Source organism: Dromiciops gliroides, chromosome 2 (assembly GCF_019393635.1).
Source record: "Dromiciops gliroides isolate mDroGli1 chromosome 2, mDroGli1.pri, whole genome shotgun sequence".
NCBI classification, from domain to species: Eukaryota; Metazoa; Chordata; class Mammalia; order Microbiotheria; family Microbiotheriidae; genus Dromiciops; species Dromiciops gliroides.
Window position 1 is genome coordinate 204,786,657 of NC_057862.1, and position 12,711 is coordinate 204,799,367.

The window sequence follows — 12,711 nt, forward strand, 5'->3', positions numbered from 1 at the left end:
TCCAGGGCCGGTGCTCTATCCACTGCACCACCTAGCTGCCCCAATCACTGACATTTTTAACAAAACTGGAATTCAAAGGATGAGAGAGAAAGAGAGAGACAGAGAGACAGACAGAGATCTAAATACAAATATGTTTCCATCCCTATTCTAATACCAAAGTATTAAGGATGATTGAGTAAACCTGTTCTTGAAAGATTTATTCAATAAAATATCAATCATGCAAAGGTTTTTTAGGCTCTTTTTAGGGTAAGGGAGGGTTGTTTATTCTTTCATGGCTCAACAGGGGTGAGAAAAAAAGAAAAGAACAACTATCTGTCTGTCTAGGAGAGACAGTATGACATAAGTAATGGTCAGTCTCAGAGCCAGGAAGACCTGGGTTCAAATCATGCTTCTGATCCTGAAAGGAAAAGTGTGCCTGTCACACTTTGAACTCCATCAGTAATAATACACACAGAGAGAGCATAAATGAGAAAGAATACTGTCCCTTGAGAGAGAAACTGGCTTCAAATTTGACATATTCTCTAGGCACCCTTGGGTAATTTCCTCGTCTATAAAATAAAGTAGTTGTATTAGGTGGCCTCTGAGGACCCTTCTAATTCTGGATCTAATTCTGGATTCCATTACTTTCCCTTAATCTCTCTTTTTCTCTATCTATCTCCCTGTCTCTCACACATATATATTTAAGGGTTTTTTTGTTTGTTTTTTGGTGAGGTAATTGGGATTAAGTGATTTGCCCTGGGTCACACAGCTAGTAAGTGTTAAGTATCTGAGGTCGGATTGAACTCAGGTCCTCCGGACTCCAGGGCCTGTGATCTATCCACTGCGCCACCTAGCTGCCCCTTTAAGTTTTAATAGTATATCTGTATATAATATATTAATATATATATATGTATATATATATAAAATTATGTATATGCTATCAAAACTTTCAACTACACTGATCTTTGGGGACATCAGTATATACACAAATGCATATGTACACATGCTTATGCAGACATAGATATGTGTATGTAAAAATGTGTACCTGTATACACACACTTATACAAATATATAAACTATACAGGAAGTGGTCATTAGTACATAAAAATCAGATAATGATGTTCTCTCTCTCTCTCCTTCCCTTCCCTTTTCTCTCTCTCTCTCTCTCTCTCTCTCTCTCTCTCTCTCTCTCTCTCTCTCTCTCTCTCTCTCTCTCCCCCAAACTTCATTTCTCTCTGTACAATTATGTAATACATGAACATACATATATGTATATAATCTAAAGTATATGATAAATGTAAGATGGATAGAAGTATCATGGAGAAGACAACAGAGAAATGACTTTGTGCAAACAATCTACATACAATTTATATATAGGAAACAATCAACAAAGAAAAGGCCCTAACATTAAAAGGGACAGTTTTCTGGTAGGAGGTGAGTTTTTAGCTGAGACTTGCAAAAAGTCAGGGAAACTAGGAGGCAGAGATAAGGAGGGACAGTATTCCCTGTTTGGAGGATGTAGAAGAATAAAGAGAATGTCTGGATTATATGAAATTAAGGTTTTTGTACAAATAAATAAAATGTAGCCAAGATAAGAAGGAAAGTAGAAAACTGGGGGAAATTTTTATAGACAGTTTCTCAGATAAAGGTCTCCTATCAAATAGATAAAGAACTTTGTCAAATCTATAATAATACAAATCATTCTCCAATTGAACAATGGTGAAATGATATGGATAAGTAGTTTTCTGATGAAGAAATCAAAACAATTCATATTCATATGAAAAAATCCTCTATATAATTTTTTGTTTTGTTTTATTTGCTTTTGTTTTTGTTTTTGTTTTGGTGAGGCAGTTGGGGTTGTGACTTGCCCAGGGTCACACAGCTAGTAAGTGTCAAGTGTCTGAGGCAGGATTTGAACCCCGGTCCTCCTGAATCCAGGGCCCATGCTTTATCTACTGCACCACCTAGCTGCCCCTATATCATTGTTGATTTGAGAAATGAAAACTAAGACAGCCTTGAGAACATTTTACAGTTATCCAATTGGCTTAAATGAATGAAGAGAAATACAAATGTTGAAGAGGATGTAGAAAAAATTGGGATATTAATTCAATGTTGTAAGAATTGTGAACTGATTCAGCTATTTTGGAGAACAATTTACCCAAGGAGTTATTAAACTGCCTATACACTTTGACCCAGAAATACCACTACTTGATCCATTTCCAAGGATGATTAAGGAAAAAGGAAAAGAACCTGTATGTTCTAAAATAGTTATAGTACTCTCTTTGTGGTGGCAGAATACTGGAAAGTGTGGGGATGTGTATCTATTGGGGAATGGCTGAACAGGTTGTGGTATATGATTGTGATTGAGTATGACTGTGCTATAAAAATTATGATCTCAGTAATCTCAGGAAAATGTGGATATACCTGCATGAAATAATGAAGAGTAAAATGAGCAGAACCAAGACAACATTGTTTACAGTAGCAACACTATTATTTTAATAACATTTTAAAGTGAATGTCATTTTCGCTATTATAAATCCCCAAATTGCCTACAAAAAATATGAAAAAGATGCTGTCTATATCTAGAGAAAGAAATGATAAATAGAAGTATGAATAGAATGATTTTACATATATATATATATATATATACACACACATTTGTTTCTTATGATAGTCATCTCTAGGGTGGGGGGGAAGGGAAAAAAGGGGAAAATTACACGAAAACTTTATTAATATTTAAAAGTAATAGCAAATTGTACATACTAGATGTACAGTTTCATTGCAATCATCTTTTTTATTGTACTATGTTTTAGAAATACTTGTCTTGGGCAGCTAGATGGTGCAGTGGATAGAGCACCGGCCCTGGATTCGGGAGTACCTGAGTTCAAATCCAGCCTCAGACACTTAACACTTACTAGCTGTGTGACCCTGGGCAAGTCACTTAACCCCAATTGCCTCACTAAAAAAAAAAAAATACTTGTCTTAGTCCACAAATTTAAAAGAAAATGAATTTTCAAAAAAGTAAATGCCTTAGAGCAGCTAGGTGGTGCAGTGGATAGACCACCAGCCTGGATTCGGGAGTACCTGAGTTCAAATCCAGCCTCAGACACTTAACACTTACTAGCTGTGTGACCCTGGGCAAGTCACTTAACCCCAATTGCCTCACTAAAAAAAAAAAATACTTGTCTTAGTCCACAAATTTAAAAGAAAATGAATTTTCAAAAAAGTAAATGCCTTAGAGCAGCTAGGTGGTGCAGGGATAGAGCACCAGCCCTAGATTCAGGAAGACCTGAGTTCAAATCCTCAGACACTTTACATACCTACTAGCTATATGACCCTGGGCAAGTCGCTTAACCCCAATTGCCTCACAAAATAAAAAACCAAAACAAAAGTAAATGCCTATCTATCAGTGTATCTATCTAATCTATATACTTTATGTGGTCAAATAATTAAGCTGTATTTTATCTATTATAAAGCCACATTTGAAGTAACCTATTTCTTAAATGACTGTCTTGGAGGGCAGAAATACAAGCTGAGATGCCCTTTCCTAAAATAATTATCTGAGAGAGAAAAAGCTGTTAAAATCATTCCTCAAATGATTCTTATAAAAGTAATAAAATTCCCCCTCCCTCTAATGATTTCCTTAGATGACTAAAGGAAGCTGAAAATTTAATGTGAGAAGAAAAAAAGCCCAAAATCCTTTTCGCTGATGCTTTTAAGAGAGATGAATGTAGTAGGTTATAACTAAGTGGATCTTTTGAGAGAAGACCTAATAACTTGCAGGTAGGGGTTTGGGGTCAGGGGAGAAGAAGATACTCTGGTAGGTAGACATTTTTAAAAAATTTTTCCATGTTCCCCATACATGGAATGCTTTCCCTTCTTATCTCTCTGCCTCTTTCACTTCCCTGACTTTCAAGTCCAAGGTAAAATCCCACTTCCTACCAGAAGCCTGCCCCAATCCCTCTTAATAATAGTACCTTCCTTTTTTTGGTTATTTCTAATATATCTTGTATGTGGCTTTTTTGTACATAGTCATTTGTATGTTGTCCCCTCCATTAGATTTTGAGCTCCTTGAGAACAAGAACATTTTTACCTTTCTTTGTATCCTCATTGCTTATCACTGTGCCTGGAGCCTAGTAGACACTTAACACATGTTTACTACTTTACTGATCATACTCTAGTTTTATAACCTTGAATAAGGTTCCAACCTCTCTTCATGTTTGATAATTTAAGGTCATTTAGAATAAGTTATACTAGACTAATTTTACTGCTTCATATAGGGGGATTCCTTCCATCTGTAAGATAGATGGCTCAGCAGGCAAGTAAATAAAGCTAATGAGACCACTAGCAGAATTCTGTATCACATGACCATCAAAATAGAAGACTAACCATTTTCTTTGATCCTTACAAATCCTCAGACATCTCCAAAATAGGACATTACTTTCCAGAGATAAAGAATGTTCTGTTATTCTACACTCAAGACAGCAGGAGCACAAACAAGTTAACAACTTGATGATCTACCTAAATATCAGAGATATCTAATCTCTTACCCTTAAAAGTATTCAGGCAGCATCACCTCATTCATCAGCATCTTGGTAACAGGATTCTACAAGCTAACCCATGTAATTTTAGGCTTGCAACATTACTTTTTCTTCTCTTTCATTTTCTTTCCTTTATTCAAGTTTTCTTATACAAAGTGATTAATATGGTAATGTCTTACATAATCATACATTTATATACTTTCCTGCCTCAGGGAGAGGGTAGGGGATAGAGACAGAGAAATAAAAATTGACCCCAAAACTATAAATAAAAATGTATATTTCTTTTTTAAAAGTAAAGAGATCATTCATATTGGGGTATTAATTGCTGAATAAAAACATAATTTTAAGGTTAATGATAAAAATGTGTTGCTGATGCCAAGGGCAATTCCTTTCTCTTTTAATTTTCAAAATTACTTTCCAGTTACATATTGCATATAAGGATAGTTTCAATATCTGCCCTCACTTGACTTTTAGTTACAAATTTTTTTCCCCACCCCTTCCCTCCCTCCCTCCTCCCCAAGATGGAAAGCAGTCTGATATAGGCTTATATGTACAATCACATAAACACAAGTCTATATTAGTCATCTTTTGAAAGAAGATTGAGAGCACAAAGGAAAAAACTGAAACAAGAAGGAAAAAAACAGTCCAAAAGTAGAAGCAGTATGGTTCAATCTGCATTCATAATTCACAGTTCTTTTTTCTGGATGTTGAGAATATTTCCATCATGAGTTCTTGAAAACTGTTTTGGATCATTGTACTGCTGAGAAGAGCCAAGTCCTACCACAGTTGATCGTCACACAATGTTTCTGTTACGGTGTACAATGTTCTCCTGGTTCTGCTCATCTCACTCAGCATCAGTTCATATAGTCCTTCCAGGTTTCTTTGAACTCCACCTGCTCCTGTTTTATAGCACAATAGTATTCCATTACATTCAAATATGACAACTTGTTTAGCCATTCACCTATTGATGGGAATTCCCTAGATTTCCAATTCTTTGCCACCACAGAAAGCAGCTATAAATATGTTTATACATGTGGGTCCTTTTCCCTTTTCTATGGTCTCTTTGGGATAGAGACCTAGCAGTGGTACCACTGGTTCAAAGGGGTATGGAACAGTCCCATAGCCCTTTAGGCATGTTCCAAATTGCTCTCCAGAATGGTTGGATCAGTTTACAGCTCCACCTACAAGGCATTAGTGTTCCAATTTTTCCACAGCTTCTCCAACATTAATTATTTTCCTTTTTTGTCATATTAGCCAATCTGATAGGTGTGAGGTGGTACCTCAGAGTTGTTTTAATTTGCATTTCTCTTATCAAAAATGATTTAGAGCATTTTTTTCACATGGCAATAGAGAGTTCTGATTACATCATCTGAAAACGGCCTGTCATATCCCTTGACCATTTCTCAACTGGAGAATGACTTGGATTCTTATGCATTTGATTTAGTTTCCTGATATATTTTATAAATAGGCCTTTATCAGAAATGATGGCTGTAAATATTGTTTCCCAGTTTCCTGCCTCCCTTCTAATTTGGCTGCATTGCATCTGTTTGTACAAAAGATTTTTAATTTAATGTAATCAAATCTTCCATCTTGCTTTTCATAATATTCTCTATTTCTTGTTTTGGAAATAAATCGTTTTCCTCTCCATAGATCTGGGTGGTAAACTATTCCTCTTCTCCTAATTTATCTATGGTTTCACCCTTTATGTCTAAACCTTGAACCAATTTGACCTTATTTTTGTATATGGTATAAATTATTGGCCTATTGCCTAGTTTCTGCCATATTATCTTCCAGATTCCCAGCAGTTTCGTCAAATACTGATGTCCTATCCCAGAAGCTGGAGTCTGGGTTTATCAAAGAGTAGATCACTATAGTCATTTACAACCATGTCTCCTGTGCCTAACCTATTCTATTGATCCAGCACTGTATTTCTTAGCCAGTACCACATAGTTTTGCTGACTGGTCTTTTATAGTACAGCTTCAAATTTGGTACAGCTAGCCCACCTTCCTGTGGCATTTTTTCATTAATTCCCTTGATATTTTCCAGATGAAGTTTGTTATTATTTTTTCTAGCTCTATAAAATAATTTTTGGTAGTCTGATTGGTATGGCACTGAATAGGTAAGTTAATTTTGTTAGAATTGTCATTTTATTATATTAGCTTGGCTATCCATGAGCATTAATATTTTCCAATTACTTAGATCTGATTTTATTTCTGTAAAAAGGTGTTTTGTAATTGTGTTCATAGAGTTCCTGGCTTTGTCTTGGCAGGGTAGAATCCCAAGTATTTTATAGTGTTTACTATTAATTTAAATGGAATTTCCTGTCTATCTCTTGCCTGCTGAGCTTTGTTGGTCATGTATAGAAATGCTGATGATTTATGTGGGTTTATTTTACATCCTGAAACTTTTGATAAAGTTGTTAATTGTTTCAAGAAATTTTTAGTTAATTCTTTTAGGATTCTCTAAGTATAACATCATATCATCTGCAAAGAGTAATCGTTTTGTTCCCTCTTTGCCTATTTTAATTCCTTATTTCCTTTTCTTCTCTTATTGCTATAGCTAACATTTCTAGTACAATATTAAATAATGAAGGTGATAATGGACATCCCTGTTTCAACCCTGATCTTATTGGGAATGCCTCTAACTTATCACCATTACATATAATGCTTGCTGATGGTGTTAGTAGATAATGCTTATTATTTTATTGGAAAGTTCCACCTATTCCTAAGCTCTCTAGTGTTTTTAATAGAAATGAGTGTTGTATTTGTCAATGTTTTCTCTGCATCTATTGAGATAATCATATGGTTTTGGTTATTTGTGTTATTGATGTGGTTGATTATTTAATATTCTTCTAATATTGAATCAGCCTGCATTCCTGGTATAAATCCCACTGGGTCAGAGTATATATCCTGGTGATCACTTTATTACAATCTATTGCTAATATTTTATTTAAGATTTTTTACATCGATATTCATTAGGAAATTGGTCTGTAATTTTCTTTCTCTGTTTGGCTCTGCCTGGTTTAGGTATCAACACCATATTTGTGTCATAAAAGGAGTCTGGTAGAATTCCTTCTTCACCTATTTACCAAATAGTTTGTCTAGTATTGGAATTAATTGTTTTTAAATGTTTGGTAGAATTCACCTTGTAAACCCATCTGGCCTTGGAGATTTTTTTCTTAGGGAGTTTATTGTGATTTCTTCAATTTGTTTTTTTTTTTCTAAAATGGGCCTATTTAAGGATTTAATTTCTTTTCAGTCAACTTGGGCAATTTGTATTTTGTAAATATTCATTTAGTTTCATTGAGATGGTCAAATTTATTGGCATAGAGTTGGGCAAAATACCTCCTAATTATTGCTTTAATTTCTACTTCGTTGGTAGTCACAACACCCCTTTCATTTGCGATACTGGTAAATTGATTTTCTTCTTTCCTTATTTTTAGTCAAATTAAGCAAAGGTTTATCTATTTTATGTTTTTTTTTTCCATAAAACCAGCTCTTAGTATTATTGATTAGTTCTATAGTTTTCTTGCTTTCAATTTTATTAATTTCTCCTTTGATTTTCAGGATTCTAATTTTGTATTTAGTTGGGGATTCTTAATTTGTTCTTTCCTAGCTTTTTTAATTGCATGCCCAATTCATTGATCTCTTCTTTGCTCTTTTTTTATGATTGTAAGCATTTAAAGATATAAAATTTGCCCTAAGCACTGCTTTGGTTGCATCCCATAGATTCTGGTCTGTTGTCTCATTATTGTAATTCTCTTTCATGAGTTATTGATTGTTTCTATGACTTGTTGTTTGACTCACTCTTCTTTAGGATGAGATTGTTTAGTTTCCAATTAATTTTCCAGTCTACCTTTCCCTGGCTCTTTATTACATGTAATTTTTATTGTATCATGATCTGAGAAGGATGCATTTACTATTCCCACCTTTCTACATTTGACTATGAGGTTTTCATGCCCTAATACATGGTCAATTTTTGAGCATGTGCCACATACTGCTGAGAACAATGTATATTCCTTTCTATCCCCATTCAGTTTTCTCCAGATGTCTATCATATCTAACTTTTCTAACATTCTATTCACCTCTTTAACTTCTTTATTATTTATTTTTGGTTAGATTTATCTAATTCTGATAGGGGAAGTTTCAGATCCTCCACTAGTATAGTTTTGTTGTCCTATTTCCTCTCACAACTCATTTAACTTCTCCCCTAAGAATCTGGATGCTATACACACTTAGTACATACATGTTTAGTATTGATATTACTTCATTATCTATCATGCCTTTTAGCAGATGTAGTTTCATTCCTTATCTCTTTTAATTAGATTTATTTTTGCTTTTGCTGTGTCTGAGATAAGGATCGCTACCCCTACTTTTTGATGTCAGCTGAAGCATAATATGTTTTGCACCAACCTTTACCTTTATTCTGTGTGTATCTCTCTGCTTCAAATATGTTTCTTGTAAACAACATATTGTATGATTCTGATTGTTAATCCACTCTGCTCTTTGCTTCTGTTTTTTTTAAACAAATAAATATTATATTTCGTAGACTCCCCTCAAACAGTAGCAAAGTATATTGTCCCACATATAACATGCTATAAAACAGCCAAAATTAACCAAAAGAATTTCAATATATTATCCTTAGGAAGCTTTATGATATCAGACTCTTCTGACCCCAAACACCCCAAGTCCATGATATTCTGACAATCACTACATTATACGACAAAGAGATAGAGTAGGAAGGGGCTATAAACATGCATCAAATCCACACCCCAACTTTAACAGATGAGGAAATTGAGACTGAGAAAGGTTTAGTGACTTGCCCAGGATCACCTAGCTGATAGGTGTCTGAACTGGAGTTTGAACCCAGATGTTCCTGTCTCCAAGTCTAGTCCTCCAGCTACTATAATGTTGCCTTGAAATATTTATATTTGCTTATGCCAAAAATTAATTCATGATTTACTATTGTCTAAATTATTTTTTTAAACTTGCTTGCTGACAAAACAAACAGTAGTCAGAACCACTTTGGGAGACTTTTATTAACTTAAATTGGCATCCTTTTGTTTGCTAAGCCCTTAGTAAATATGCTTTATTTGTTCATATACAAAACTACATAGTGCTTTTGAACAGCACCACAAAATCATGACACTTTCAATGCTACAGTATTTTGTAGTGATTAAAATATAATGTCCAAATAATTAATCAGTCACTTCACTGAAATACTTGAGGGAATACTCTGAGGAGTGTTTGAAAGCACTGTTTATAAATAATGATTGGTAGGTAAGTCTTTTGACAGGTACTGAAGATAAATGCCTCTGATATAAAACTTATTTCATACATTTTTTCCATTAATGAGACTACTTTTTGGACCTATCACTAAGTCTAGAAGAAATAAAGTTTATCTTCAGATTTCATTCATAGGAATCTATTATCAACTCAAAAGTTTCATATCTGATACTGAACAAGCATATTGCAAGTGACATTTGTACCAGAAGTTGAAGGAGGCTACAAACAATAAGAAACCAGATTGCTGCATTATGCTTTCTCCACATGACTGACATTCTGGATTGTAAAATTAATGTAGATAACATATTTTAAAGTTTGTTGTGCCCAGAAGGCAATTAAGGCCTCCAACTACACAAAAGAAAGTGAAAAAAAAAATCACAGAACACAGTATTTTCAAAGAATATGGAACACGGACACTCTCAGTAAGTCATAGCAGTCCCAGATCAGATTGGCAACTGAAACTTCACATCCACCTGAGCTTTGTTTGGCTAAGTGACTATCTCGAGAGCTTTACCACCATTTTAGCAGCTTTATCCAAGTCATCACAAGCAAGAACTTTAAGTCCACTATCTGCTATCAATGCTTTGGCATCATCAACTCGTGTACCTTGTAACTGTACCACAATAGGTATTTTAATTCCCAAATCCTTTACTGCATGACTATACTTGTGCAATAACCTCACACCTCATGATTCATCCAAAAATATTAACTAGAATAGTCAGTACCTTTTTGTGTGAAGTTTATAAATTTAAATGCTTGTGTCACTTGATCACTGTAGCACCACCCCCAACATCCAGAAAATTGGCTGGAGTCCCTCCATGAAGTTTTATTATATCCATTGTGCCATAGCCAAACCAGCACCATTGCTAACATCCTATATTTCCATCTAAGCCTATATAGTTGAAGTCTACTTTAGCTGCTTCTTTGCCGTCTCTCATCTTGCTGAGTCCAGTCTTGAAGATCAAAGATTTTCTTTTGGCAAAATAGGAGTTAGAATCAAAGTTGGTCTTTGCATCCATAAACAACACACCTCCATCTGCATCTTCTACCATTTGATTTATTTCTACCATGGTTGCATTGTATTTCAAAAATAGTTTATACAGTTCATCATGTTATCTGCTGCTGAATCCACAAGACCTGAAGAAATCCTATATTCCTTGCAAGCCTGGCAGCTTGTTCCTTTTTGATTGCTATCCATAATATCAATAGGTTCCTTAAACATTGCTTCAGGATTCTCTGTTGCAACATCTTCAATGTTGACACCAACCTTGAGAACTTCCAATCAACACGGGACCTTGAAAACTCCTTTCCATTGGTATTGGCAAAGTATTATTCTCTCCTGGGATATCTGCATTCAGACCAACGCAGAATTGCATATCCTGCCCTTTTCTCTGGTTGCTTGGGTAAATAGCTTCTTCCCAATCATTTGGGCAGAAACAGCTTTGGCTTCTTCTGGAGAAAAAACTATATTCACTCCACTTTGAGGCCACTCTCAAATGTTCCTTTTCCTCTGCCACCAGATAAAACTTGTGCCTTTATCACAATGTCATTAGAAGCAAATTTTTTGGCAACTGCATAAGCCTTCATCTGCTGATTTTGCCACTTGTCCATTAGGAACAGTGATACCAGCTTCTTTTAACATTCCATGCTCAGGTATTCATGTAATGAGAGTTTCCTCTGCTGCTGCTGCTGAAGCTGGAAGCCTTGTTGTTCAACAGTCCAGAACTTCCTAACACCTTGGCGGCGGCTCACAGCACTGTCCGGTGCCCATGGCTTCTCAGGGTGGGTGGTGGCTGAAAGCTGGCTAAAGATCATGTAAGGCCACCATTTCTAAAGTGAAGCCTATGCCCTGCTTCTGTTTTATGGGGGAGTTCATCCCATTGACATTCACAGTTAAAATTATTAACTGTTATTTCCCTCCATCTTCTTTTCCCTTTGATTGTACTCTTTTTTTCCTTCTGTCACCCTATTCCTCTTGACCTCTTGTTTTGCTTCTATTCACTGCCTCCCTCAATCGGTCCTCCCCTTTTATCAGCTACCTTTCTTTTTCTTTCCCCTTTTACCCCACTTCTGACTTCCCTTCTATCAATACCACCTTTTGTTTCCTTAAAGAGTAAGCTAAGTTTCTTTATACAAATGGGGAGTGGATTTTATTCCCTCCCTGAATCAAATCTGATGAGATTAAGGTTGCAACAATGCTCAGGCCTCCCTTTTTCCCCTCTATTGTAGTGAGTTCTTTTTGTGCCATTTCATATGATGTAATTAACCCCATTCCACCTCCCCCTTCTCTCCTTCCCCTAATCTTCTTTTATTCTGCCTCTTAAGTTTCTTTATATCATTACATCAAAGTTGATTTAATAACAATACTTTAACAGAGATACAGATCGCAAGAGTTAAAACTATTATCCTCAGGGGGCAGCTAGGTGGTGCAGTGGATAAAGCACCAGCCCTGGATTCAGGAGGACCTGAGTTAAAATCCGGCCTCAGACAGCTTGACACTTACTAGCTGTGTGACCCTGGAAAGTCACTTAAACCCTCATTGCCCCACCTAAAAAAAAACCAAACTATTATCCTCCCTCATGAGGGAAGCAAGAAGTTTAACATCATTGAACAACTCCCCACCAACACCACCACACCACCCCTTGTTTACCTCTTTGTAGTTCTCTAAGTCTTATATTTTGAGATCAAATTTTCTGTTCGTCTGGTCTTTTTCTCAGGAAGCCTTGGAAGTCCCCTAATTCATTGAATGTCCATCTTTTCTCCTGAAAGAGAATAATCAGTTTTGCTGGGTAGTTGGTCATGGTTGTAATCCAAGCACCTTTGCCTTCCTGAATATCATATTACAAGCTCTGTGATCCTTAATGTTGCAGCTTCCAGTTCCTGTGCAATCCTGACTATGACTCCA

At 35.6% G+C, this 12,711-nt stretch overlaps 1 pseudogene; it reads right to left on the reverse strand.

Annotated features, from left to right (window-relative positions):
- Nucleotides 1–10,249: 10,249 nt before the first annotated feature.
- LOC122738575 overlaps nucleotides 10,250–12,711 on the reverse strand; it is a 32,060-nt pseudogene continuing 29,598 nt past the window's right edge.